General features: G+C 36.5%; 10 non-coding genes and 4 pseudogenes across 10 annotated transcripts; all 14 read right to left on the bottom strand.

The window, feature by feature from the left end:
- Nucleotides 1-5,553: 5,553 nt before the first annotated feature.
- Nucleotides 5,554-5,672, bottom strand: LOC111485879 (annotated as a pseudogene).
- Nucleotides 5,673-5,805: 133 nt separating this feature from the next.
- LOC111485885 lies at nucleotides 5,806-5,910 on the bottom strand (annotated as a pseudogene).
- Nucleotides 5,911-6,043: 133 nt separating this feature from the next.
- LOC111485852 lies at nucleotides 6,044-6,162 on the bottom strand. Its single transcript, XR_002718748.1, has one exon. It is a non-coding gene; the product is annotated as a 5S ribosomal RNA (ribosomal RNA).
- A 133-nt stretch (nucleotides 6,163-6,295) lies between these two features.
- On the bottom strand, nucleotides 6,296-6,414 carry LOC111485874. Its single transcript, XR_002718768.1, has one exon. It is a non-coding gene; the product is annotated as a 5S ribosomal RNA (ribosomal RNA).
- Nucleotides 6,415-6,547: 133 nt separating this feature from the next.
- LOC111485848 lies at nucleotides 6,548-6,666 on the bottom strand. Its single transcript, XR_002718744.1, has one exon. It is a non-coding gene; the product is annotated as a 5S ribosomal RNA (ribosomal RNA).
- A 135-nt stretch (nucleotides 6,667-6,801) lies between these two features.
- LOC111485883 lies at nucleotides 6,802-6,919 on the bottom strand (annotated as a pseudogene).
- A 126-nt stretch (nucleotides 6,920-7,045) lies between these two features.
- LOC111485876 lies at nucleotides 7,046-7,163 on the bottom strand. Its single transcript, XR_002718770.1, has one exon. It is a non-coding gene; the product is annotated as a 5S ribosomal RNA (ribosomal RNA).
- Nucleotides 7,164-7,296: 133 nt separating this feature from the next.
- Nucleotides 7,297-7,415, bottom strand: LOC111485847. Its single transcript, XR_002718743.1, has one exon. It is a non-coding gene; the product is annotated as a 5S ribosomal RNA (ribosomal RNA).
- A 135-nt stretch (nucleotides 7,416-7,550) lies between these two features.
- LOC111485882 lies at nucleotides 7,551-7,668 on the bottom strand (annotated as a pseudogene).
- Nucleotides 7,669-7,794: 126 nt separating this feature from the next.
- Nucleotides 7,795-7,913, bottom strand: LOC111485858. Its single transcript, XR_002718753.1, has one exon. It is a non-coding gene; the product is annotated as a 5S ribosomal RNA (ribosomal RNA).
- A 40-nt stretch (nucleotides 7,914-7,953) lies between these two features.
- Nucleotides 7,954-8,072, bottom strand: LOC111485856. Its single transcript, XR_002718751.1, has one exon. It is a non-coding gene; the product is annotated as a 5S ribosomal RNA (ribosomal RNA).
- Nucleotides 8,073-8,205: 133 nt separating this feature from the next.
- Nucleotides 8,206-8,324, bottom strand: LOC111485875. The gene has a single exon (XR_002718769.1). It is a non-coding gene; the product is annotated as a 5S ribosomal RNA (ribosomal RNA).
- Nucleotides 8,325-8,457: 133 nt separating this feature from the next.
- Nucleotides 8,458-8,577, bottom strand: LOC111485872. Its single transcript, XR_002718766.1, has one exon. It is a non-coding gene; the product is annotated as a 5S ribosomal RNA (ribosomal RNA).
- A 133-nt stretch (nucleotides 8,578-8,710) lies between these two features.
- On the bottom strand, nucleotides 8,711-8,829 carry LOC111485867. The gene has a single exon (XR_002718762.1). It is a non-coding gene; the product is annotated as a 5S ribosomal RNA (ribosomal RNA).
- Nucleotides 8,830-25,416: the final 16,587 nt, after the last annotated feature.

The following is a 25,416-nucleotide window of genomic DNA, read 5'->3' as shown; positions in this document are numbered from 1 at the left end:
TCCTAATCATGATACATAGTGTATGGCATCCCACATCAAAGAGGAATAGGGGCATTGTCGCACACCACATGATGGGAGATAACTGTCACTTTTGGGTATAAATCCTAGCTATTTATTTACCATGTTATTCAATTGATCTTAGGTACATTCTTGGAACACGATCTATAAAAGAACATAGGCTTATACATTATATCATGGAGTAGCAACAGCATCACAACTCATTAGTTTTAACTTAGGTACACAATAAAAGGCAACCAAATGTGATCCAATGGGCTTGAAAACTTACTAGTAACTTGATAAATCCCTTTCAAGGTTGTGTATAAAGTTCCACGTTACTTAGGTGTCTTAAAAGTGGTAAAAGGAGGTTATTTTGGGTGGAGGGCATTATAGTTATTTTACGCCTATGTGTGAATTCTCTGTGGATCGATATGCTTTCTATATGTTATGTATATGTTATAATATGTGAATTGTATGATAATAGTTCCTGTACGATGTGTTCAAGGATATGTTTGAGATAGGATACAAGAAGAATGCACAAAACGAAATGTAACGATAGGAGTAAAATACGTTCACGAAACGTTAATGCTAGGTTACATACCGGAGTGATATGGATAAGAGAGATTGATGGAAGAATACGGTTAGGTTACGGGTAGAAAGGGATAGGTTTGTGATAGATTGATAGAACGATAGCGTTATGTTAAGTTCTTGTGATGATATGACTAAGGTACGTTCATGTAATGATATGACTGTGATAGGTATAAGAACGTTAAGGCTATGATAAGTTAGAGAAGGATATGACTATGAAGTGTTTATGTTATTACTTATTTATGATATGATACATTGTGATGCAATATCTCAAGGTATGATGTGTATATGATGAAATGTTATGTTAAAAGCATAGAACGTTATGTTAGGTCTCTTAAATTATGTGTATACAGCATGATATGAAATTACGATAAATGACATGAAATATAACCCCGTTAGAATTATGTATGATTTGAGAACGGAAGAATGAGAAACGATATGATATGAATGATGAACGATATCTGAAACGATATGAAAATGATATGATATGTACTTAATGCTAGCGGGGTTGTATTAAAGGATAATGAAATTGTATAAGTAGTGGGGACCTCATGCATTATGTGTGTTCATGCATTTGGGGGATACCCTTATCCCATCACGAGGGTACGGACGCGTACATCCAATGGCAGGACAACGATTGTTATGCTTTGCATAGCGCTGCCGTGACGGTTACTAGTTTTAACAGGTCCAGCATAAGGGGCTCCCAGAGTATGCCCACAAGATAAGGAAAGTGGCCCAGCGGTGTGCGAACTAGCTTGGTATGGGCTGTGTGTAGAGTATATAGTACACGTCCACGATTACCCGTTAGGACAACACCGTAGGGAAAATGAAACGAAATGAAACGAAAGTTAGGTCCCATCATTTCATTGCATTTGATTGTTATATTTAACCCCAATAGTGAGGTCACTTACTGAGTGTTTCTTTAAATACTCAAGCCATGTGCTACTACATTTTTCAGGTTAAGGCATGGCATTTTTGTACGGCTAACGATGGCATCGCAACTCGAGATCATGGCACCTGCATAGGATAATGGTATTTATTTTCTTAGACTTAGGCTAGAATAGGATGTTTTAAACTTAAAACGCTTATTTATTTTATTTTGGGTCTTTTGTTGTGTCATTTTAAAGATGTTTTCGAAACACGTAAGTCCATGGCTGTGTTTTAAGTTAAACGTTATGTTTTATGAAATTTAAATGAAGGCTTCCGCATTCAATGTTTATTGTACGTATATAGTAGCGACCTTAAATTAGTAGAAATTTTTTGATCGTTATAGTTGGTATCAGAGCCCTAGGTTATAGATCTTGTAGACTAGCTTACGATGTTGGCTTGGCATGTTCCATGGTCCCACCGTCGGTGCCCCGTCTCCGCCAGGTATGTCTTGCGTAAGATAAGAAAATGACATGTTGTTATTATTTGGTAATTATAAAATATAACTCATAATTGGACTTTTACTCTATTGATTGTATTATAATTGACTGCATTCATGTTAGGTTAATTCTATATTTATTATAATTTAGAATACGTTATGTTTTACCTTGCATGGAATGTGAATGTAAATTGTTATGTTGATGATGTTTAGATTTACTGAGATTGTTGTTTTGAATGAGTAGTTATAGTTTTAAGCTACTAAATGTTAGTGTATGCGTGAAAATGATTTTGCTAAGCAAGATCATATGTTTTAGTTAGACGTCTTAAACATAGATAAACTACACAGTCTTATGAACATAGAGATGAGAATGAATGTACCAATGTATAGAGTAAGTAGTTTCAAATGGAATTAAATGACCTAAGAAGCTTGATAGATGTCAATATCTTATAGTATACTATAGATATTAAAAGTGGTAGTGTCTGAAAGAAAATTCTATAACATTGATTTAGGTAAAGATGAAATTAAAGTATCAGTAAGAAAAAAAAATTGAGTTAGACCATAAAAGTTTAAAACATGTATACTTAAATTGATTGGTAAATGATATAAGTGTCTTTAATGGAAGATGAGCTTTGGAATTACTTAGATGTAGAAAACTTTCCTCCTTCAATCGTGGTAGCAGCATTTGTCCCATCATGTTCGCCATCAGCTCTGATATCAATTTGTTGAAATAAAATTTGCTCTAATACCAATTTTTAGAAAATAAAAGCCGCTCTGATACCGACTTGTAGAAAATGGACATTCACTCTGAAACTAACCCGTTTAGAAAACTTTGAAGGGGGTGTCGAGAGGGGAGAGACAAGGAGACAGACTTCTCAAAAGCCTTTTTCGATTTCACAGAACTTTAACTCTTTCTTCTTTTTCTCTTTTTGCTTCTTTTTGCTCTATTATGACTCTTGCTCTACTTGCTCTAATATTACAATGATAATAAAGCCTATTTACAAGTTTTCTAGCCATAACTATTCCACGTTTTCTTCGCATGTTTTCTCACCCATATACTACTCATTTCCTAAAATAAGTATGGCTTTTTTACCCAATTTAAAAACTGTTTTTTTTTTCTCTCTCTCTCATTTAAGTTTATTTCCAACAAATATGTCATGCAGTTTATCTTCTAAACTATTTATTGGCAAAGACGATTGATACTCGCACTATAACGACCCAAGAAAAAGAAAAAAAAAAAGAGAAACTCAATCGTTGGAAAACTCGTGAGTTTTCTAGCGACCGCCGAGTTTCGTGGACCCCACGCGAAATGATAGCCACACCTCACTCAACCTTCAACCCACAACTGCCAGAATCGATCAAAATACCTGCAAACAGAGAAAAGAAAGAAAATACGAGAGCGAGAGAGAGATTTCAGATAACTTCGGCGAGTTTTCAATTTCTTCGACGAGTCCAAAACGACCCGAAAATCGACGTCAAACGCTCAGTTACCACCATGAGAATAATCCGTAACGAAAGCACAATAACTCAAGGTATGTTTTGTGCTTTTTCGTAAGCGCCATCGTCGGTAACCGAGGTCAAAAAATTGTAAACATTCTTAGATCTATGGTTTTAGGAACTTTTAGGCCACTAAACTTCGAGGAAAGAAAGAAAGAAGATAAATAAAGAGGAAAAGGAAGAAAGAGGATCGATATTAGCAACGAAAACGCCTGTTAGATAATAGCTATGGTTTTATTCCTTAAATTTCGTTAGTTGTTTTTTACTTTTGAACATCTGAATTAACGCTCCCTGTTTAATGGAAGAGCATATTTTTTGCTGGCCATTTTGACCAACTTTTTGGGCGCAAGGTTTATGCCACTACTGCTAAATCTAGGATAGATTTGTTATTGAAATACGTGAAACTAAATCAAATAATAACCATCGGTTCTTCAGCAAATATTTCTCTCCCTTTCTTTTTTCGTTATTTTTTTCCTCGAAGAAGTTTTCCTTCAACCGATTTTTACACGTCGACGTTTTCCTCACTATTGCTAGAAGTCAACAACGTCGCTGGTAAGGAAGACAAGATCCACAGATCCGGGTCAACCCGAACCCAAAATCTGAGAGAGCTAGCCCGACTTCTTTCCCCTCGGCCTCTACCTTCTGCCCAAACCTCAATCCAGCCCAGAAGCCACGATTCAGCCCTATCGCCGCACAATCGACTTGGGAGGGAATCAAATCTCGTTCGGTTGGTGTGCAGCGAGTGCGGGAATCAAACATCGAGCAGCTGCAGGCTCACCAACAACATAACCACTCTCGGGTCCTCAACACATGGGCAACAGCATCACCAAGAGCACCGACGATGGGTCCTCGACACAGAGGCAACAAACCATATGACCGAGTGATATGAACCAAGAGACATCAATCATACAAGATGCTTCAATGAAGATGTGAAGAAAATATTGTTGAAATTATCAAAAGATATTTCAATTCATGCCACATTGAAGAATAATGAAGTTTTATGTTATAAATTTTGAGTAGATTACAATTTAGAGTTATTGTATTTCATTTATGTATTTTAAGACTTTTTATTTACTATAGGTTACAATTACACAATGGTTAATTATGCTCATTAAGTATGAATGTTACAACTCTTGGAATGTCTTTAATAGTTCCATTTTGAGGCTATATAAAACCATGTATGTTGTATGTGCAAGAGACTTGAAAAATATAGTAAAAGAAGCATTTGTCCTTTGATAAGATAATGAACCATTATAAGGGGAGTAAGATTCAGATTACCTTGTTGATCGAATATCTCAAGGCAAGAACATTGTTTGAGATTCGAATCACTCCACAAGCAAGATCGATCATGTCTAGCTTGAATGATTCTTGTTGATCAAATATCTCAAGGAAAGAACACTTGCTTGAGATTCGAATCACTCCACAAGCAAGATCGATCATGTCAGCTTGAATGATTCTTGTTGATCAAATATCTCAAGGAAAGAACACTTGCTTGAGATTCGAATCACTCCACAAGCAAGATTGATCATGTCGAGCTTGAATGATTCTACATGCAACCTAAACTACATAGAATTGCAAAGAAACTTAGCCAATTGCTAAAGAAGAACAATTTGAGAATCATTTTTGCCATTTCTAAAAAAAACAATATAGAATTTTATTTCTTAATATTGTGTTTATAAATAGTTATGATTAGGTCATTTGAAAGTTTATTAGATGAAAGTAAACTTAGATCCACATTTTTGTTAAACCATCTAAATTTGGAACAGTTTTGTTTGATATAATTCTTTCATAATTTAACTCATAAATAACTTTTGAATTTGACAACATTGGGTAAAAAGAAAAATTCTCTTATTATAATTAAGAAATGAATTTAGTCAAAATCCTTTCTTTCTTTTTTTTAATTCATTTGGCATGTGCAATTCTACTAAAAAATATAATAGTCCCTTATTTGTTTGATTGTTTATTATTCTTTTTATGGGCGTGAGCGAGGGAGGTTCTCATTTGTAGAGAAAGAAGGTTATTCTTTTTATGGGCGTGAGCGAGGGAGGTTCTCATTTGTAGAGAAAGAAGGACTTCCCATGGGCGTGAGCGAGGGAGGTTCTCATTTGTAGAGAAAGAAGGACTTCCCAAGTGGTCACCCAACTTAGTACTACTCTCGCCCAAGCAAGCTTAACTACGGAGTTCTAATGGGATCCGGTGCATTAGTGCTGGTATGATCGCACCCGACATGCCATGCGCACAAAATCGGATTTAACGCATGCGGGAAGGCATGATCAAAACGCGATGGGCGTGAGCGGGGGAGGTTCTCATTTGTAGAGAAAGGAAGAAAAGAACTCGGAGAAATTGAAAGAAAAAAAGGGGTGCAACACGAGGACTTTGACTTTGTACTACTCTCACCCAAGCACGCTTCACTGCGGAGTTCTGATGGGATTCGGTGCATTACTGCTGGTATGATCGCACCCAACATGCCATGCGCAAAAAATCAGATGTAACGCATGCGGGGCAGCATGATCGAAACGCGATGGGCGTGAGCGGGGGAGTTTCTCATTTGTAGAGAAAGGAAGAAAAGAACTGGGAGAAATTGAAAGAAAAAAAGGGGTGCAACACGAGGACTTCCCAAGTGGTCACCTAACTTAGTACTACTCTCGCCCAAGCACGCTTAACTGCGGAGTTCTGATGGGATCCGGTGCATTAGTGCTGGTATGATCGCACCCGACATGCCATGCGCACAAAATCGGATTTAACGCATGCGGGGCGGCATGATCGAAACGCGATGGGCGTGAGCGGGGGAGGTTCTCATTTGTAGAGAAAGGAAGAAAAGAACTGGGAGAAATTGAAAGAAAAAAAGGGGTGCAACACGAGGACTTCCCAAAGTGGTCACCTAACTTAGTACTACTCTCGCCCAAGCACGCTTAACTGCGGAGTTCTGATGGGATCCAGACATTAGTGCTGGTATGATCGCACCCGACATGCCATGCGCACAAAATCGAATTAAACGCATGCGGGAAGGCATGATCGAAACGCGATGGGCGTGAGCGGGGGAGGTTCTCATTTGTAGAGAAAGGAAGAAAAGAACTCGGAGAAATTGAAAGAAAAAAAGGGGTGCAACACGAGGACTTCCCAAGTGGTCACCCAACTTAGTACTACTCTCGCCCAAGCACGCTTAACTGCGGAGTTCTGATGGGATCCGGTGCATTAGTGCTGGTATGATCGCACCCGACATGCCATGCGCACAAAATCGGATTTAACGCATGCGGGGCGGCATGATCGAAACGCGATGGGCGTGAGCGGGGGAGGTTCTCATTTGTAGAGAAAGGAAGAAAAGAACTCGGAGAAATTGAAAGAAAAGAAAAAGGGTGCAACACGAGGACTTCCCAAGTGATCATCCAACTTAGTACTACTCTCGCCCAATCACGCTTAACTGCGGAGTTCTGATGGGATCCGGTGCATTAGTGCTGGCATACGACATGCCATGCGCACAAAATCGGATTTAACGCATGCGGGGCGGCATGATCGAAACGCAATGGGCGTGAGCGGGGGAGGTTCTCATTTGTAGAGAAAGGAAGAAAAGCACTCGAAGAAATTGGAAGAAAAAAAGGGGTGCAACACGAGGACTTCCCAAGTGGTCACCCAACTTAGTACTACTCTCGGCCAAGCACCCTTAACTGCAGAGTTCTGATGGGATCCAGACATTAGTGCTGATATGATCGCACCCGACATGCCATGCGCACAAAATCGAATTAAACGCATGCGGGAAGGCATGATCGAAACGCGATGGGCGTGAGCGGGGGAGGTTCTCATTTGTAGAGAAAGGAAGAAAAGAACTCGGAGAAATTGAAAGAAAAAAAGGGGTGCAACACGAGGACTTCCCAAGTGGTCACCCAACTTAGTACTACTCTCGCCCAAGCACGCTTAACTGCGGAGTTCTGATGGGATCCGGTGCATTAGTGCTGGTATGATCGCACCCGACATGCCATGCGCACAAAATCGGATTTAACGCATGCGGGGCGGCATGATCGAAACGCGATGGGCGTGAGCGGGGGAGGTTCTCATTTGTAGAGAAAGGAAGAAAAGAACTCGGAGAAATTGAAAGAAAAAAAAAAGGGTGCAACACGAGGACTTCCCAAGTGATCATCCAACTTAGTACTACTCTCGCCCAATCACGCTTAACTGCGGAGTTCTGATGGGATCCGGTGCATTAGTGCTGGCATACGACATGCCATGCGCACAAAATCGGATTTAACGCATGCGGGGCGGCATGATCGAAACGCGATGGGCGTGAGCGGGGGAGGTTCTCATTTGTAGAGAAAGGAAGAAAAGAACTCGGAGAAATTGAAAGAAAAAAAGGGGTGCAACACGAGGACTTCCCAAGTAGTCACCCAACTTAGTACTAATCTCGCCCAAGCACGCTTAGCTGCGGAGTTCTGATGGGATCCGGTGCATTAGTGCTGGTATGATCGCACCCGACACGTCATGCGCACAAAATCGGATTTAACGCATGCGGGAAGGCGCAACACGAGGACTTCCCAAGTGGTCACCCAACTTAGTACTACTCTCGCCCAAGCACGCTTAACTACGGAGTTCTGATGGGATCCGGTGCATTAGTGCTGGTATGATCGCACCCGACATGCCATGTGCACAAAATCAGATTTAACGCATGCGGGGCGGCATGATCGAAACTCGATGGGCGTGAGCGGGGGAGGTTCTCATTTGTAGAGAAAGGAAGAAAAGAACTGGGAGAAATTGAAATAAAAAAAGGGGTGCAACACGAGAACTTCCCAAGTGGTCACCCAACTTGGTACTACTCTCCCCCAAGCATGCTTAACTATAGAATTTTGATGGGATCCGGTGCATTAATGCTGGTATGATCACACCCGACATGCCATGCGCACAATATCGAATTTAACGCATGCGGGGCGCCATGATCGAAACGCGATGGGCGTGAGCGGGGGAGGTTCTCATTTGTAGAGAAAGGAAGAAAAGAACTCGGAGAAATTGAAAGAAAAAAAGGGGTGCAACACGAGAACTTCCCAAGTGGTCAACCCAACTTAGTACTACTCTCCCCCAAGCACGCTTAACTACGGAGTTCTGATGGGATCCGGTGCATTAGTGTTGGTATGATCGCACCCGACATGCCATGCGCACAAAATCAGATTTAACGCATACGGGGCGGCATGATCGAAACGCGATGGGCGTGAGCGGGGGAGGTTCTCATTTGTAGAGAAAGGAAGAAAAGAACTGGGAGAAATTGAAATAAAAAAAGGGGTGCAACACGAGGACTTTCCAAGTGGGAACCCAACTTAGTACTACTCTCGCCCATGCACGCTTAACTGCGAAGTTCTGATGGGATCTGGTGCATTAGTGCTGGTATGATCGCACCCGACATGCCATGTGCACAAAATCGGATTTAACGCATGCGGGGTGGCATGATCGAAACGAGATGGACATGAGCGGGGGAGGTTCTCATTTAAGTGGCCTTACTATCGGCTCGGTTGAAAGACTTANGGTTCTCATTTAAGTGGCCTTACTATCGGCTCGGTTGAAAGACTTGTCTTATGTATGACGACACGTGTCCAGTGGCCTTGGACGTATCATTTATGCTTTATGTTATATGATGATGTGATGACGTTATATGATGACGTGATGATGATGTATGATGATGTGTCGATGTTGTATGATGATGTGATGATGTAATATGATGACTTAATAATGTTAGATAGTGATGCGATGCTGTTATATGATGATGTGATGTTGTTATATGATGATGTGATAATGTTATGTGATGACGTGATGATGTTAGATGATGATGCGATGTTGTTATATGATGATGTGATGATGTTATTTGATGATGTGATAATGTTATGTGATGACGTGATGACGTTAGGTGATGATGTGATAATGTTATGTGATGGTGTTAGATGATGATGTGATGATGTTATATGATGACTTGATAACGTTAGATAAGGATGTGATGATGTTATATGATGACTCAATGTCAATCATTTATAGGAATGCTAGTAAATATATTAGATTAAATTTATATCCGTAGCCAAATTAATAGATTAAAAATAGAATGGTCAACAAAATTTGTGAACACTAAACACTGAGATAAGAAATAATTTGGAAACAAGATTTAGTAGAAATTTGGAATATATGAGAACAAAATTAAAATGCAACAGATAGGAAGAAAATAAGATTAAAGAATTAAAAACCAGAAACTAAATATAGAGGGAAAAGAAAATACAGAGGGTAAATACATATAGTAGTAAAACCCAAAATAACTTGAATAGTTGTATCTACTTTTTTTTAATACAACATTAACCATGGAAAATAAGATTTTTAATAAAAATATAATTATAGATATATAACATTTCAAGACTTTTAACAATGACCAATGTAAATGAGAGAAATAAGTGTGTAGAGTTCAAACTTGAAACTGATGTCATGGGCTTATATAAGTTGACTCGGATTACAAAGGACGGAATCGAACTTTCGTTAAAGATATATTCGTGACAACGACTTAAGCTAGCCAGGTAAGTGACCTTATTCTCGGTATGGTTATATTTGATGTTGACACGTGCCTCGTGGTTCTGCACGTGTCATATATATTGATATGTGTGAATTGTCTGTGGATCGATATGCTTCTTATATGTTATGTATATGTTATAATATTTGAACTGTATGATAATAATTATGGTACGATGTGTTTAATGATATGTTTGAGATAGGATACGAGAAGGATGCACAAAATGAAATGTAACAATAGGAGTAAAATACGTTCATGAAACTTTAAGGTTAGGTTACATACCAGAGTGATATGGATAAGAGAGATTGATGAAAGAATACAATTAGGTTACCGGTAGAAATGGATAAGTTTGTGATAGATTTATAGAACAATAGCGTTAGGATACGTTCTTGTGATGATATGACTAAGGTATGTTCACATAACGGTATGACTATGATAGGTATAAGAACGGTAAGGCTATGATAAGTTAGAGAACATATGACTACGAAGTGTTTACGTTATGACTTGTATATGATATGATACATTGTGATCCAATATGTCATGGTATGATATGTATATGATAAAATGTTATGTTAAAAGCATAGAACGTTATGTTAGGTCTCTTAAATTGTGTGTATACAACATGATATGAATGACATGAAATATAACCCCGTTAGAATTATGTATGATTTGAGAACTGAAGAATGAGAAATGATATGATATGAATGATGAACGATATCTGAAACGATATGAAAAATGATATGATATGTACATAATGCTAGCGGGGTTGTATTAAATGATAATGAAAATGGAAAGATGTTGGGACCTCATGCATGATGTGTACTCATGAATTGGGGGATACCCCTATTCCATCACGAGGGTACGGACGCGTACATCCAATGGCAGGACAACGATCGTTATGTTTTTCATAGCATTGCTGTGACGGTTACTAGTTCTAACTGGGTGTTCGGCCTAGGGAGCGTCCCAGTGTATGCTCGCCCGACAAGTAAGGTGGCCCAACGGTGTGCGAACTGACTGGTGAGCCCATACCCGATATGGGTTGTGTGTATAGTATATGGTACACGTCCAAAATTATCCGTTAGAACAGCACCGTAGGAAGACAGATTGAAAGATAGATTTCATCATCTCATTCGCATGTGATTGTTGCATTTAACCTCAATAGTGGATGACATACTGAGTATTTCTTAAAATACTCAAGCCATGTGCTACTATATTTTTTTCAAGTTAAGGCAAGGCATTCCTGTACGACTGACGACGACATCGCAACTCTAGACCATAGTACATGCATAGGATAGTGATATTTATTTTCTTAGACTTAGGCTAGAATAAGATGTTTTTAACTTAACCGCTTATTTATTTTATTTCAGGTCTTTTATTGTGTCGTTTTAAAGATATTTTAAAAACACGTAAGTTCATGGCTGTGTTTTAAGATAAATGATATGTTTTATGGAATTTAAATGAAGTCTTTCCCATCCAAGTTCATGGCTGTGTTTTAAGATAAATGATATGTTTTATGGAATTTAAATGAAGTCTTTCCCATCCAATGTTTAGGATATGTATACAATAGCGACCATAAATTAAGTAGAAAATTTCGGGTCGTTACATGTTGAGTAGCCACCTTAAACTTTTCTTAAGAAATACTTGAAGGAATCACTTGGATTTTTATATGAACACTAAACCAAGTATGATTTAAGAATATATTAAAGAAAAACTCAAAGAACCGTTAGTTAAGACCTGAACTGATCATATTACTCGAAATTTAAGTAACGGTAAAATAACCTATTAAAGAAACTTTGCTACCTATGAAATTTTAATGCTGGGAATATTATAGCATGTTGAGTTTATATATGAAATTTGGTGATCATTGGATAAGGATAAGTAGGTAAACCAAGAAATAGTGTAAAATGACCATAATGCCCCCTAAGGTAATTTACGTTTGATGATGTGGTGAAGTTTGAAAGCCATTGGAATTCGTTAAGTAGAAAATCCAAGAATTAGAGGTAAAATGACCAAAATTCTCCCAGGACTATTATGATAATTCAAGGTCATATGCCTTTCAAATAACTTGCTACTTTTTATAAGGACTATTCCTAAGGACAAGAAGCTATTTTCAGGAGTTGAAGTTGATTAGAGCACGCTTGGAACCTAAACCAAGATAAAACCTAAGAAACGCCTAAAGAAAACATCTCAAGATTCAAGACCCTTCTAGAACTCTCGATGAATTCATTATGAATGTATGATTTTCTAGAATAATTCAGGCTAGCTATTATAATGGGTTCATATAATTATGAATGGATGTTACAACTTATGCCTCAAGGAATTAAGAACCCTAAAAACTTACATGGTTAATAACCAAGAACAATATCACACAAGCTCTACAATTACAAAGTAAGAAGAATGCTAGGTACCAATCAAGAATAAGGGACCAAGGTCCTCAGACACAAAAACTCAAGAATGCTAGGTAATACTATAATCATGTCCAGAGTGACACATGAACTCTCACCACGCGGTGATTTCTGAGGCCCAAGTTTTCCTCTTCTAGGTGGGATGCCTTGCACCATGTTTCCTTGCAGGATATCATGTTTGGCCTCACGTTTCCCTCACCTAGATGAGATGCCTTGCACCATGTTATGGGTACCCAAAGATTTGTAGGATGCCATGTTCATATATGTACCGATCACGTGACCATTATGGTCTATCATGGGAAGTAGTCTAGAGCCACGATGGAATAAGAAGAGAGTAAGTTACCTTAGCCAAGAATCTAGAACCTCCTAAGACCTCCCATGGTACAACATGCTCATGACTTAGACTACGCTGCTTGGAACGCATGAAGCCTTAAGCGTAAGTTTTCAAACTATGCCGCTAGGAACACATGAAGCCTTGGGCATATGTTTTAAGACTATATCGAACGACAAGCCCTAAGATACAGGTTCAGACTACGTCGCTTGGAACACATGAAGCATTGGACGTAGGTTAAGACAGTGTCACTCGGAAAGCATGAAGCCTTGGACACATGTTGTCAGGTACATGGCTAGTGCTGTAAATTCTAGGAGGAGTGCCTTAAAGAAAGAAACAATAATAGAACAAGAGCCTAGAAAGTACCAAGAACAAGACAAACATCAAGGACTGGAACATGAATCAAGATTCAAGTTCTAAAGATAAGAACCAAGAACCAAGAACCATAGTACTAAGGCCCTTATAGTTGCACAATCGTTGGCCCCGAAGGAGGATGAATTATGAGATCCCACATATATTGGAGAGAGGAGAGAGTGCTAGCGAGGATGCTGAACATTGAAGGAGGGTGGATTGTTAGATCCCACACTCATTGGAGAGGGTAACGAAACATTCTTTATAAGGTTGTGAAAACTTCTCCCTAGAAGACACGTTTTAAAAACTTGAGGGGTCCCAAATGGGAAAGCCCAAAGAGAATTAGACTGTTACAAATGGTATCAGAGCAAGACATCGGGCAGTATGCCAGTGAAAATGTTGAGCCCCAAAGACGGGTGGATTGTGAGATCCCACATCGATTGGAGAGAGGAACGAGTGTTAGCGAGGATGTTGGGCCCCGAAGGGGATGAATTGTGAGATCCCATTTCGATTAGAGAGAGGAACAAGTGTCAGCGAGGATGCTAGATTCTGAAAGGGGATAGATTATGAGATCCCACTTTGATTAGAGAGAGAAACGAGTGCCAGCCAGAACGTGGGGCCCTGAAGGGGGTTGATTGTGAGATCCTACATCGATTGAAGAGAGGAACGAGTGCTAGTGAGGATGCTGGGCCCCAAAGGAGGGTGCATAATGAGATCTCACATTCGTTGGAGATGGAAACAATACATTCTTTATAAGGGTGTGAAAACCTTTTCCTATTCTTAGTAGACGCATTTTAAAAACCTTGAGGGGAAGCCCAAAAGGGAAAGCCTAAAAAGGACAATATCTGCTAGAGTTGAGCTTGAACTATTATAAATACTAAGTTAATACGAAGGTTAGTCTATGGCCCTCTAATAAGTATATGTAACGACCTGAAATTTAAGGTCGCTACTATATACTGTACCATAAACATTGAATGCAGAAGAATTTATTTAAATTTCATAAAACATAGCATTTATCTTAAAACACAGCACATGGCTTTATTATTTAAAGAAATACTCAGTAAGTGACCCCACTATTGGGGTTAAATGCAACAATCACATGCAATGAGATGATAGGACTTATCTTTCATTCCATTCTCCTTACGGTGCTGTCCTAACGAGTAACTTTGGACGTGTACCATATACTCTACACAAAGCCCATACGTGCGAGTATGGACTCACTAGCTAGTTCGCACACCGCTGGGCCAATTTCCTTATCCGGTGGGCATACTCTGGGAGCTCCTTATGCCGGACACCTGTTAGAACTAGTAACCGTCACGGCAGCACTATGCAAAGCATAACGATAGTTGTTCTGCCATTGGATGTACGCACCATACCCTCGTGATGGGATAGGGGTATCCCCCAAATGCATGAGCACACATAATGCATGAGGTCCCAAAGCTTTTCCATTTTCATTATCCTTTAATACAACCCCGCTAGCATTATGTACATATCATATCATTTTTCATATCGTTTCAGATATCATTCATCATTCATATCATATCATTTCTAATTCTTCAATTCTCAAATCATACATAATTATAACGGGATTATATTTCATGCCATTTATCGTAATTTCATGTCATTCATATCATGCTGTATACACACAATTTAAGAGACCTAACATAACGTTCTATGCTTTTAACATAACATTTCATCATACACACATCATACCATGGCATATTGCATCACAATTAATGGTGTTAATATAACACATGCGGAAGCAATTTGGATCATAGGCTCTCTAAGTACATCAATTATAGTGAATTAGCTAGCATGTTCAAAAGCATTAAAACTCAATAAGTTTGAATACTAACCTTTTGTCGCTCAAGTTTCTTTTTCCTCACGAACCGGTTTCGAACTACCACTAGTGTCTTCTCCTCTATTCTCCGGCCTTAGAACAGGATTGTGGAATCTGGTGAGTGACTAAACTTGGGAGGGATTTAGTATATATGAAGAGAGAGTTTGTGAGAGGTTTTTCTCAAGGTTTATTCCCAAGGGAAAACTTCCATGTACCATGATCACTCTATTTATAAAGTCATGTTTGCATGTTCATGCAAATTTGAGATTGCCAAATTTTGACACTCAAAATTCCACTTAAATGTTTGGGATTATGTGGCAAGCATGCAAGTTTGAGTTCACCAAATTTTGACACTCAAAATTCCACTAAAATTTGTGGGGTTTATTTGGCAAGCATGCAAGTTTGGTTAAACCAAAATTTGACACCTCAAAATTCCACTAACCCACACATGGATCTTTCCATTAAATGAAGTCAACATCTTGACTTTCTTCATTTTGATTCAACAATTAATTTGAATAATTAATTTCAAATTAAAGTAATATTAAATAATTAATTAAACTATTTAATTAATATTTAATATTAATTCAAATGTCAATCCCAATCAATTCTGACACATATTTGATCAAGATATTTAAATCTTATTTAAATATATCAGATTCTCTCTTTTTGTTTAATTCGTAAATAAATCAAAAATGCGGTTAAATATATCGTATATATGTAGCGCATATTCTCTAATATGAATTCGAACACTTCGAACTCACTCGTCACACTGTTCTATGGTTTAGTTCGATATGAGCTAGCAAAGGGACCTAATGGACCTATAGATCATGGGCTCCAACGATCCAAGATTAACCGGTTAAACTCATTAACCTTGTTAACCAACATTCGTTAACTACTATGACACTCCACTATAGCCTAATAGTTGCACTCCCCTCACTGTAGATATATTTCTGTCCATTTGATATAACTATGATTAGTAAGTCGATCCTTCACAGGTTGTTCGTAACTAGAGCTGGGTCAATTTACCGTTTTATCCCTGAAGACATTTTTCAAGACCTGGAGTTAGTGCTTAAGAGAACTACCTCTCTTCTATCCCTAAAAGTCGGTAGGAGAAAATTTCATCTTGCACCCCACGTCCCCAGCCATTCACCCAGTCTTACCCCTGAAATGGGAGGCCTATTGAGTCAGCGAACTTGAGCCACTCTCATCCATGAAAATCTAAGGATAATTCCGAAAAAACAAGAGTTCATGGTTAGCTCAAGATTAAAATTGAATTACTAGGTCATCGAATGAAAAGAAAATCAGTCTCAAGAGTAAACGACATTATAAAATGTAAGTGATTTTCTTCATGGTCCGATCTTATAAAATACTCATTGCATAGGACACCCTCACTCACATGCCTCCACATGTACGATTTAGTGATCACATTGTTTATGTCATATACAAAATTGGGCCGCATCCATAGTGTCCCCATGATAAGGTACTCAGCCTTATCCTCATACTATAGATCATTTTGACTATATACTTGAACTTGATTCACTCTTATGTCTCTACATATAGTTCAAATAATCATACTATAGTTAGAGTGTTCTTAGTTTATTGGATTTAGATTAATAATCGTAAAGTTCACTTTATTCAATAACAATCTTTACTGAATAAACAACAATAATAACTTTATTAAAAATAGAATATGCTTTTATTTACATACTGTGATTTTTAGAACATAAATCCCAACAAACTCCCACTTGGACGAAAACTCTAGTGGGGTTTTATAATGTTCAGTAGAGAGAAAGACATAAATACAATAAACTAGGGCATCACATACTCATGCCTTTTCTCCCACTTGCCCTAGATTACATAACTCGTAGTCCTAGACTCACTAGGTGCCCTTCAAACACTTTTGCCGTGAGGGGCTTTGTAAATGGATCAGCAATGTTGTTCTCTGAAGCTATCTGTGTGACGATCACATCTCTTCGTTGCACAATCTCCCTTATGAGATGATATTTGCGCTCAATATGTTTTCCTCGCTCATGGCTTCTTGGTTTTTTTTTTTTTTAATTTGCAACTGCTCCACTGTTATCACAATAATGAGTGACGGGAAGATGCATATTTGAAACGACTTCCAAATCAGTTAAGAACTTCCTAGGCCATACAGATTCTTTCGCTGCTTCACAAGCAGCAACATACTCAGCCTCCATGGTGGAATCAACAATGCAACCTTGCTTTATGCTTCTCCATATTATTGCTCCTCCATTCAGAGTGAAGACAGATCCTGATGTCGATTTTCTCGAATCTACATTGGTCTGAAAATCTGAGTCAGTGTACCCTGTAAGGATCAGATCCTTAGCACCGTACATTAGCATATAGGCCTCGTTCTCCTAAGATACTTGAGGATATTCTTAACGACAGTCCAATGAGCACATCCCGGATTTGACTGATATTTGCTGACAATTCCCACAACATAGCATATGTCGAGCTGGGTACATAGAATGGCATACATCAGACTACCGACTGCTGATTCGTCAACATTCTGTTTAAAGCCATAAGATTTGATCGCAGTATCAAACTTTATATTCCAGGATCGAGATGCTTGCTTCAACTCATAAATGGATCTTTTAAGCTTGCAAACCCTTTGCTCGTGGTCCTGTTCAATGAACCCCTCTAGCTGAGCCATATATATACTCTCTTCAAGATTGCTATTTAGAAAGGCTATCTTAACATTCATTTGCCAAATTTCATAATCATAAAATGTGGCAATAGACAAGAGCATTCTAATCGATTTAAGCATAGCAATAGGAGAGAAGGTTTCTTCATAGTCCACCCCCTCTCTTTGGGTATAACCCTTTGCTACAAGTCGAGCTTTAAAGGTCTGTACCTTACCGTTTTGGTCTCGTTTCCTCTTATAGATCCATTTGCAACCAATAGGTTTTATCCCATCTGGTTGATCTACAAGTTCCCAGACTGAATTGAAGTACATTGACTCCATTTCAAGATTCATGGCTTTGATCCACTGATCTCTATCTTCATTATTCATTGCCTGTTTATAGGTCAATGGATCCTCAACGCCATTATCAGGTATGATGACTTGAGTTTCTGCCAAACCCAAGTAACGATCGGGTTGAGTTATAACCCTTCCACTATGTCGAGGCATTCTCAACTCTTGAGAAGGTTGTGATTGACCAGAAGTGTCAGCTTCATCAACAACTCTTGTTTAATGACTAGCTTGATCAGCAACTCTTGTTGTTTTATCAGTAGCTTCTTTAGAAATGTCACTTAATACTAGTTTGCTGCGAGGTTGATGATTTCTTACGTGGTCTTCCTCTAAGAATGTAGCGTTTGTTGATACAAACACTCTATTTTCTTGAGGGTCATAAAACAAATCACCTTTCGTCTCTTTGGGGTATTCTATGAATAGACATAATTTTGAACGACGTTCTAATTTCTTGGGGTTTTGCAACAACACATGTGTTGGACATCCCCAAATCCTAAAGTGACATAAACTACCTTTATGCTCTTTCCACAACTCATAAGGTGTTTCTGAAACACTCTTAGTCAGAACCATGTTCAAAATGTATGTAGCAGTCTCCACTACATATCCCCAAAACGGATCGGGTAATTGAGCGAAACTCATCATACACCGAACCATGTCTAATAGAGTTCTATTTCTTCTTTCTGATACACCATTTTGTTGAGGCATACCAGGAGCTGAGAGCTGAGACCTTATTCCATGTTCTATCATATAGTCTTGAAATCTTAAGTCCATGTACTTTCCTCCTCGATCTGATCGAAGTGTTTTAATAGTTTTACCTAAAAGATTCTCAACCTCAGTCTTATACTCTCTAAATTTTTCAAGAGCTTCGGACTTGTGATGCATTAGGTAAAGATAGCCATACCTTGAATAATCATCAATAAAACTGATGAAATATTTATACCCTCCTCGTGCTTTGACATTCATTGGACCATAGAGATCTGTATGCACGACTTCTAAGGTTTCTTTGGCTCTATAACCTTTTTCGAAAAACGGTCGCTTAGTCATTTTACCCTCAAGACAAGACTCACATGGAGGTAAAGAGTTGTCTTCTAACTCATTTATAAGTCCTCTTTTAACCAATCTCTTAATCCTATTCAGATTAATTGGGCCTAGTCTTAAGTGCAAAAGATAGGTATTATGAGAAATATTTTGTCGTTTATTTTGAGTTTCAGCTGTTTTAAACATCTCGGTATTTAAAATAGCTTTTGTTTCGCTCGATTTTAACATATATAAGTTGTTTTCTAGTTTTGCAGAACAAATATGAATACCTCTTTTGCAAATGAACACTTCATTCATTTCTAAAGATACTTTATACAATTGTTCTAATAAACAAGAGATAAATATTCGATTTCTTTTCATTTCAGGAACAAAAAGTACATTATCTAATATAATGAATCTATCTCCAAAAAACAACTTCAAATTTCCTACTGATCTTGCTGAGACAACCTCTCGTGATTCAACTTTGAGTGTTATCTCGCCGTCCGTAAGCATTCTCCAGGAGCTAGTTTCCTGGTAAAAAGAACAAATATGATTAGTGGCCCTTGAATCTAGTATCCAAGTTGAGTTATCATACTCTACTAAACATAGTTCTACAACGAGTAAATCATATTTACCTTGTTGTTGTTGTCTTTTCGGCTTTCTTCTCTGCCAGGTATTTTGGGCAGTTTCTCTTCCAGTGCCCATTTTCGTTGCAATGGAAACATTTTCCTTTATCTGCTTTTTGAAACTTGTGTTTGAGGTTAGTAGGAATCTTATTTTTCCCTTTACCCTTCTTCATCAAAACACTTGATAAGATAAGGAACCACTACAAGGGGAGTAAGATTCGAACTTGAGCCTGAAGCATATATCCGATCTTGAAGTTTGATATTACTAGGTCATCGAATGAAAAGAAAATCAGTCTCAATAGTAAACGACATTATAAAGTGAGAGTGATTTTCTTCATGGTCCGATCTTATGGAATACTCATTGCATAGGACACCCGCACTCACATGTCTCTACATGTACGATTTAGTGATCACATTGTTTATGTCATATACAAAATTGGGCCGCATCCATAGTGTCCCCATGATAAGGTACTCAGCCTTATCCTCATACTATAGATCATTTTGACTATATACTTGAACTTGATCCACTCTTATGTCTCTACATATAGTTCAAGTAATCATACTATAGTTAGAGTGTTCTTATTTTATTGGATTTAGATTAATAATCGTAAAGTTCACTTTATTCAATAACAATTTTTACTGAATAAACAACAATAATAACTTTATTAAAAATAGAATATGTTTTTGTTTACATACTGTGATTTTTAGAACATAAAACCCAACAACAATGTATCATATCATAAACAAGTCATAACGTAAACACTTCGTAGTCATATCGTTCTTATACCTATCATAGACATATCATTATGTGAACGTATCTTAGTCATATCATCACCAGAACTTAACCTAATGCTATCGTTCTATCAATCTAACACAACCCTATCCCTTTCTACCCGTAACCTAACGGTATTCTTCCATCAATCTCTCTTATCCATATCATATTTAACCTAATGATAAGCCCTTTCTACCCGTAACCTAACGGTATTCTTCCATCAATCTCTCTTATCCATATCATATTTAACCTAATGATAAGAATCACGGTGTTCCAAATGTTCCAACTGGACCTATTACACGATCCAAGGCGCAACCATCATTTGTAGAATTAGAAGCTGATACAATTGACGAAGGACAATTGAATATTTTCACGGTTGAAGTTGGAAAACATTAAAAATGTCAACAACAAAGTTTAAACCTACACAAGTGAAGCCTAATAGATTTCAAGTTTATTTCTTTAACCACTCGAACATATCAACATTTGTTGAAAGATCTTATTGTTTTTTTTTTTTTTTTTTTTTTGCAATGGTCAGTTGATCAAAGTTGACTTCGTCATTTGTGGAGATTAAAGGGGATCGAGATTGAATCCCAGCCACAAACGTCTTTTGTCAGGAGACTATAAATACCCACAATATGTTATGTAAAAATCAGATTCGTTGATGAATGTAATTCAGATCTCAAATTGAGACGTTTCCCTTAGAAATTCGAGCATCATATTTTCCATTTCTAAGTTTCAAGCAATTCTTATGGTAGAATTGCACCCGAGCCATTAAATCAAGCCTTGATCAAGTTAGATTGTGGAGTGACTCAATTTAGAACAAGGTTCTAAATCTTGCTTGTAAATCTTCGATCGTAAGAGGTAATCTAATTCTAGTCTTATCTCTTGGTTGATCCAAATTTCGCATAAGAAGGTGTTAATTACTTTGATTCAAGGGTTCTTGCTAAAATAAAAGCTTGGATCGTTGGGCTGAGGATTAGGGTTGCTTTATCACTAACCTTAACGTTTCATGAACGTATTTTACTCCTATCGTTACATTTTGTTTTGTGCATCCTTCTCATATCCTATCTCAAACCTATCCTTGAACACATTGTACCGTAATTATTATCATACAATTCACACATCATAACATATAAGAAGCATCTCGGTCCATAGACAATTCACACACATCAATATATACGACACATGTAGAACCACGGGGCATGTGTCAACATCAAATATAACTATGCCGATAGTAAGGTCACTTACTTGGCTAACTTAAGTAGTTGTCACGAATATATCTTTAATGAAAGTTCGATTCCGTCCTTTGAAATCCGAGTCAACCTATATGAGCACATGACATCAGTTTTAGGTTTGAACTCTACAACATTATTCCTCTAATTTACATTGGTCCATTGTTAAAAGTCGTTATATATCTATAAGTATATTTTTCTATTTATGTATTTACCTTTCCCTCTATATTTAGTTTGTGGTTTTTAATTCCTAATCTTCCTTTTTTATCTTTTCCTTTTAATTCTATTCTCCTATTCCAAATTTCGAGTGGATCTCTAATTCCAAATCTTTTCTTATCTCAGTGTTTTCTATTCATAAGTTTTCTTGGTCATTCTATCTTTAATCTATTCATTTGGCTAGTAATAAAAATTTATTCTAATATTTCTAATCTGACAAAAATTTAATATAATATTACTAATATGACATGATTTACTAGAATCATATAAATGATTGACACTTAGTTTCTAACTCAAAGCTAGACCATTGTAATAATTAAACGAAGATCTAACTATTGGTTCTGATTTCTAAAAAAAAAATTAGGATAAAAGAAAATGAAGAATTAATATATACGTTGTTAATCAGATCTATCTTATCGTAAATATCCGGTGAATCTCAACTGGGTAAAGGTCATTCTCATTTTTTTTTCCTAAAGTAAATTTGACATATTACATGATCTAAGGCTAAGAATATTCAAGAAATGTTCATTCTTCATTCTGAAAATTGGATAGGCTCGATTCAACTTCCATTTCATGTGTTAGAAATTGATTCCATTGAGGAAGGATCATTAGGAGCTTAAGTGAATATTTGTACCGTACAAGTGGATGATGGAGTTTCTATAAATAGCACTTATTTGCAAACTTTATTTTTTTTTTTTTATGAATTAAATTAAGTTGTCACCTTGAGACTTTCTCTCTTAGAAATTGAGATCATCTTTGTCCTTTCTAAGTTTCATGTAATTCTTGTGGTAGATTGCATCCGAGCCACTAAATCAAGTCTTGATTAAGTTCAATTGTGGAGACTCAAAATGTTTAAAATCTTGCTTCTAGATCTTTAAATAATCTAATTCTAGTTTTATCAATGGGTCGATGGAATAGCTAAAAAATCTATGGTTCTAGAAACTAGACACAATAAGGATTCTATAGAAGAAAATTTGAGGTAATTCAAATATTGGAAGCTTGAGAACGGAAGGCCTAAACGTTGACAACGATGTAAGTAGTCACCTTGAACTTTTGTTAAGATATACTTGTAGCAATCGCTTGGTTTTCATATGAACTAAACCAAATATAAATTAAGAATATATGAAAGAAAAACTCAAAAAATGTGAATTAAGGCCCTAAACTTATCAAATTTTTCGAGATGTAACGTTAAAATAATGCATTAAATGAACTCGTCTGCCTGTAAAATTCTAATGTTGAGCATTCTATAGCATGTTGAGGTTATATATGAAATTTGGTGGTTGTTGGATAAGGATAAACACTTAAACCAAAAAACTAAAACTTTACATTGCATCTTTTTAAAACTAAAATATATGATAATAATACTTGCCCATAGATTTCATTAATATCCATTTCTTCATTAATAATATTTGAAAGATCAAATAAATAACTGAAATAATGATGATAGGGTCCCAAATCTAATAATCGGAATACTTATTTCACAACTTTTCAAACCATATTTATGATCGTACGGCTGAAAAAGAATGGTAGAACAATTATACACGTGATCTAATCAATGAATTGATTTTAATGTGTTGAAACCCTTTCAAATACAAAACTAAGAAAATCGAGACACATTAATCATTTTCAAAGTTTTGAAAGCATACGGAGGTACTATTTATTTTTTAAAATTCAAAGATTTATTACACACAAATTTTATAAATATTTGTGGGTTCATGGTCTAGTTGGTTAGGAAGTTGGACTCTGAATCCAATAACCCGAGTTCAAAAATCTCGGTTGGACCTATTTTAGTGAGTATTAACTTAACACAAATATTAAAGCAACAATATGTTAGATATTTTTAAATTTCATACTATAAGATATAAATTGTTTAGCATAGACACAAAAAAAACTCAAATGACGATGAGAACTCATATGGATAGATGTTTTGGATGTTTTGGTGAGATGGTAAATACATGGGCCAGTTCTCAACGAATGTGTCATAACAAGTCAAGATGGTCGAACTTTATCGAGACATGGAATGATGTCAAAATGCATGGGTTATGTTGTTGGTAACCAAGATGACTATGAGATTCAACGTTGCTTAAGAGAGATCTTGACCTAGAGTAGAGGAAAAGACGAGTCAGATGAGTTGATCTAGTCTAAAGGCATGTTGGATAGAGTCGCAGACTGAACATGCACACACGAGAGCCGTGTGTGAAAAAACAAGTTTGGATTCCACACAAGTTGTGTTCAGTTGGTGAAAGAAAAGCTCGCCTAAGATTTAACAAAGCTACAAAATCGGGCAAAAAAATGTGAATGGTACTTGAGCTCCCTCTCAAAGCTTGTCGTAAGTGTGTCAAGATCACGATGCAGCACGATTGAAAAAGTATGACGTGATATTAGACATCAAATTAAATAAATAAAATAATAATGATGCTCTTATTAAAAAGTAAATTTGGAAGGATGAAAAGATAAAATTAGGGCCTTCATGAAGCCCCTATTTTTTTAATTTTTCTTTTTTTGAAAAAGAAGGATAGAATAATTGTAAACTTGATCTAATAATATATTAATTAAAAAATATAGATTTTAATCATTCACATCGAACATTCTATAATTGTTTTGTTTGTGTGTTCATGATGGATGACTAAACTGAAACTATCCAATTAAAACTTATATTATGGAATAACTTCAACCGTTATTTCTCCTATATGGTTACTTACTTCTTTTGAACATAATTTTAAATTAATCAAATTTTGCATCCATTTATAACTAAAAGATAGGATAATAATACTTTCACATGAATTTCATTAATATTCTCTTTCTTTATTAATAAAATAATTATCATACATTCAATAAAACATTAAAAAAATAATATTAACATATGGGTATTTGGTCTAGTGGTATGATTCTCACTTTGGGTGCGAGAGATCATGACTTCAATTTTCAACTATCATATCATTCTTTATAATGAAACATTGGGTTGAAACTGAAACAACTCAATAATAAATTGCTTGTTAGTATATATATCTAATTATCCATTACAATATCATTGCATCCGAGCCATTAAATCAAGCATTGATTAATTTTGATTGTAGAATGACTCAAAATGTTTCAAATCTTGCATCTAGATCATTTATTTTAAGATGTAATCTAATTCTAGCTTTCTCTTGGTTGATCCGAAATTTACATAAGAAAGATGTTATGGGTTTTGTCTTCTCAATTTGGTATCAATGCCTAGATTGAATATGTGTGGCCTACTATAGAATTGATTAATTATTTATATATTTTTCAAATCATTCCATTTATTTCCTAATTGTTATTTCTACCCTTGTTCTTGATCTTTTGACTTTGTTTCATTTTGTTCCTAAAGATCATATTTAGATCTTAAAAAACAATATAGAATTTTACTTCTTAATATTGTGTTTATAAATCGTTATCATTAGATCATTTGAACGTTTATCTCATGATCAAGTAAATTTAGATCCACATTTTTCTTAAACCATCTAAATCTTCAACAGTTTTGTTTAATATTTTTCTTTCATAATTTAACTTGAAGATAACTTTTGAATTTGACAACATTTTGTAAATTAAGAAGTGAATTTAGTCAAAATCCTCTCTTTTTTTAATAGTCTGTTATTTTATTAATTGTTTATTATTTTATTTTTCTATTATTTTACT

Source organism: Cucurbita maxima, unplaced genomic scaffold, assembly GCF_002738345.1.
Source record: "Cucurbita maxima cultivar Rimu unplaced genomic scaffold, Cmax_1.0 Cma_Scf00010, whole genome shotgun sequence".
Lineage (NCBI taxonomy): Eukaryota > Viridiplantae > Streptophyta > Magnoliopsida > Cucurbitales > Cucurbitaceae > Cucurbita > Cucurbita maxima.
The sequence above is the reverse complement of the archived record's forward strand: the minus strand, read 5'-3'. Positions and strand labels throughout refer to the sequence as shown.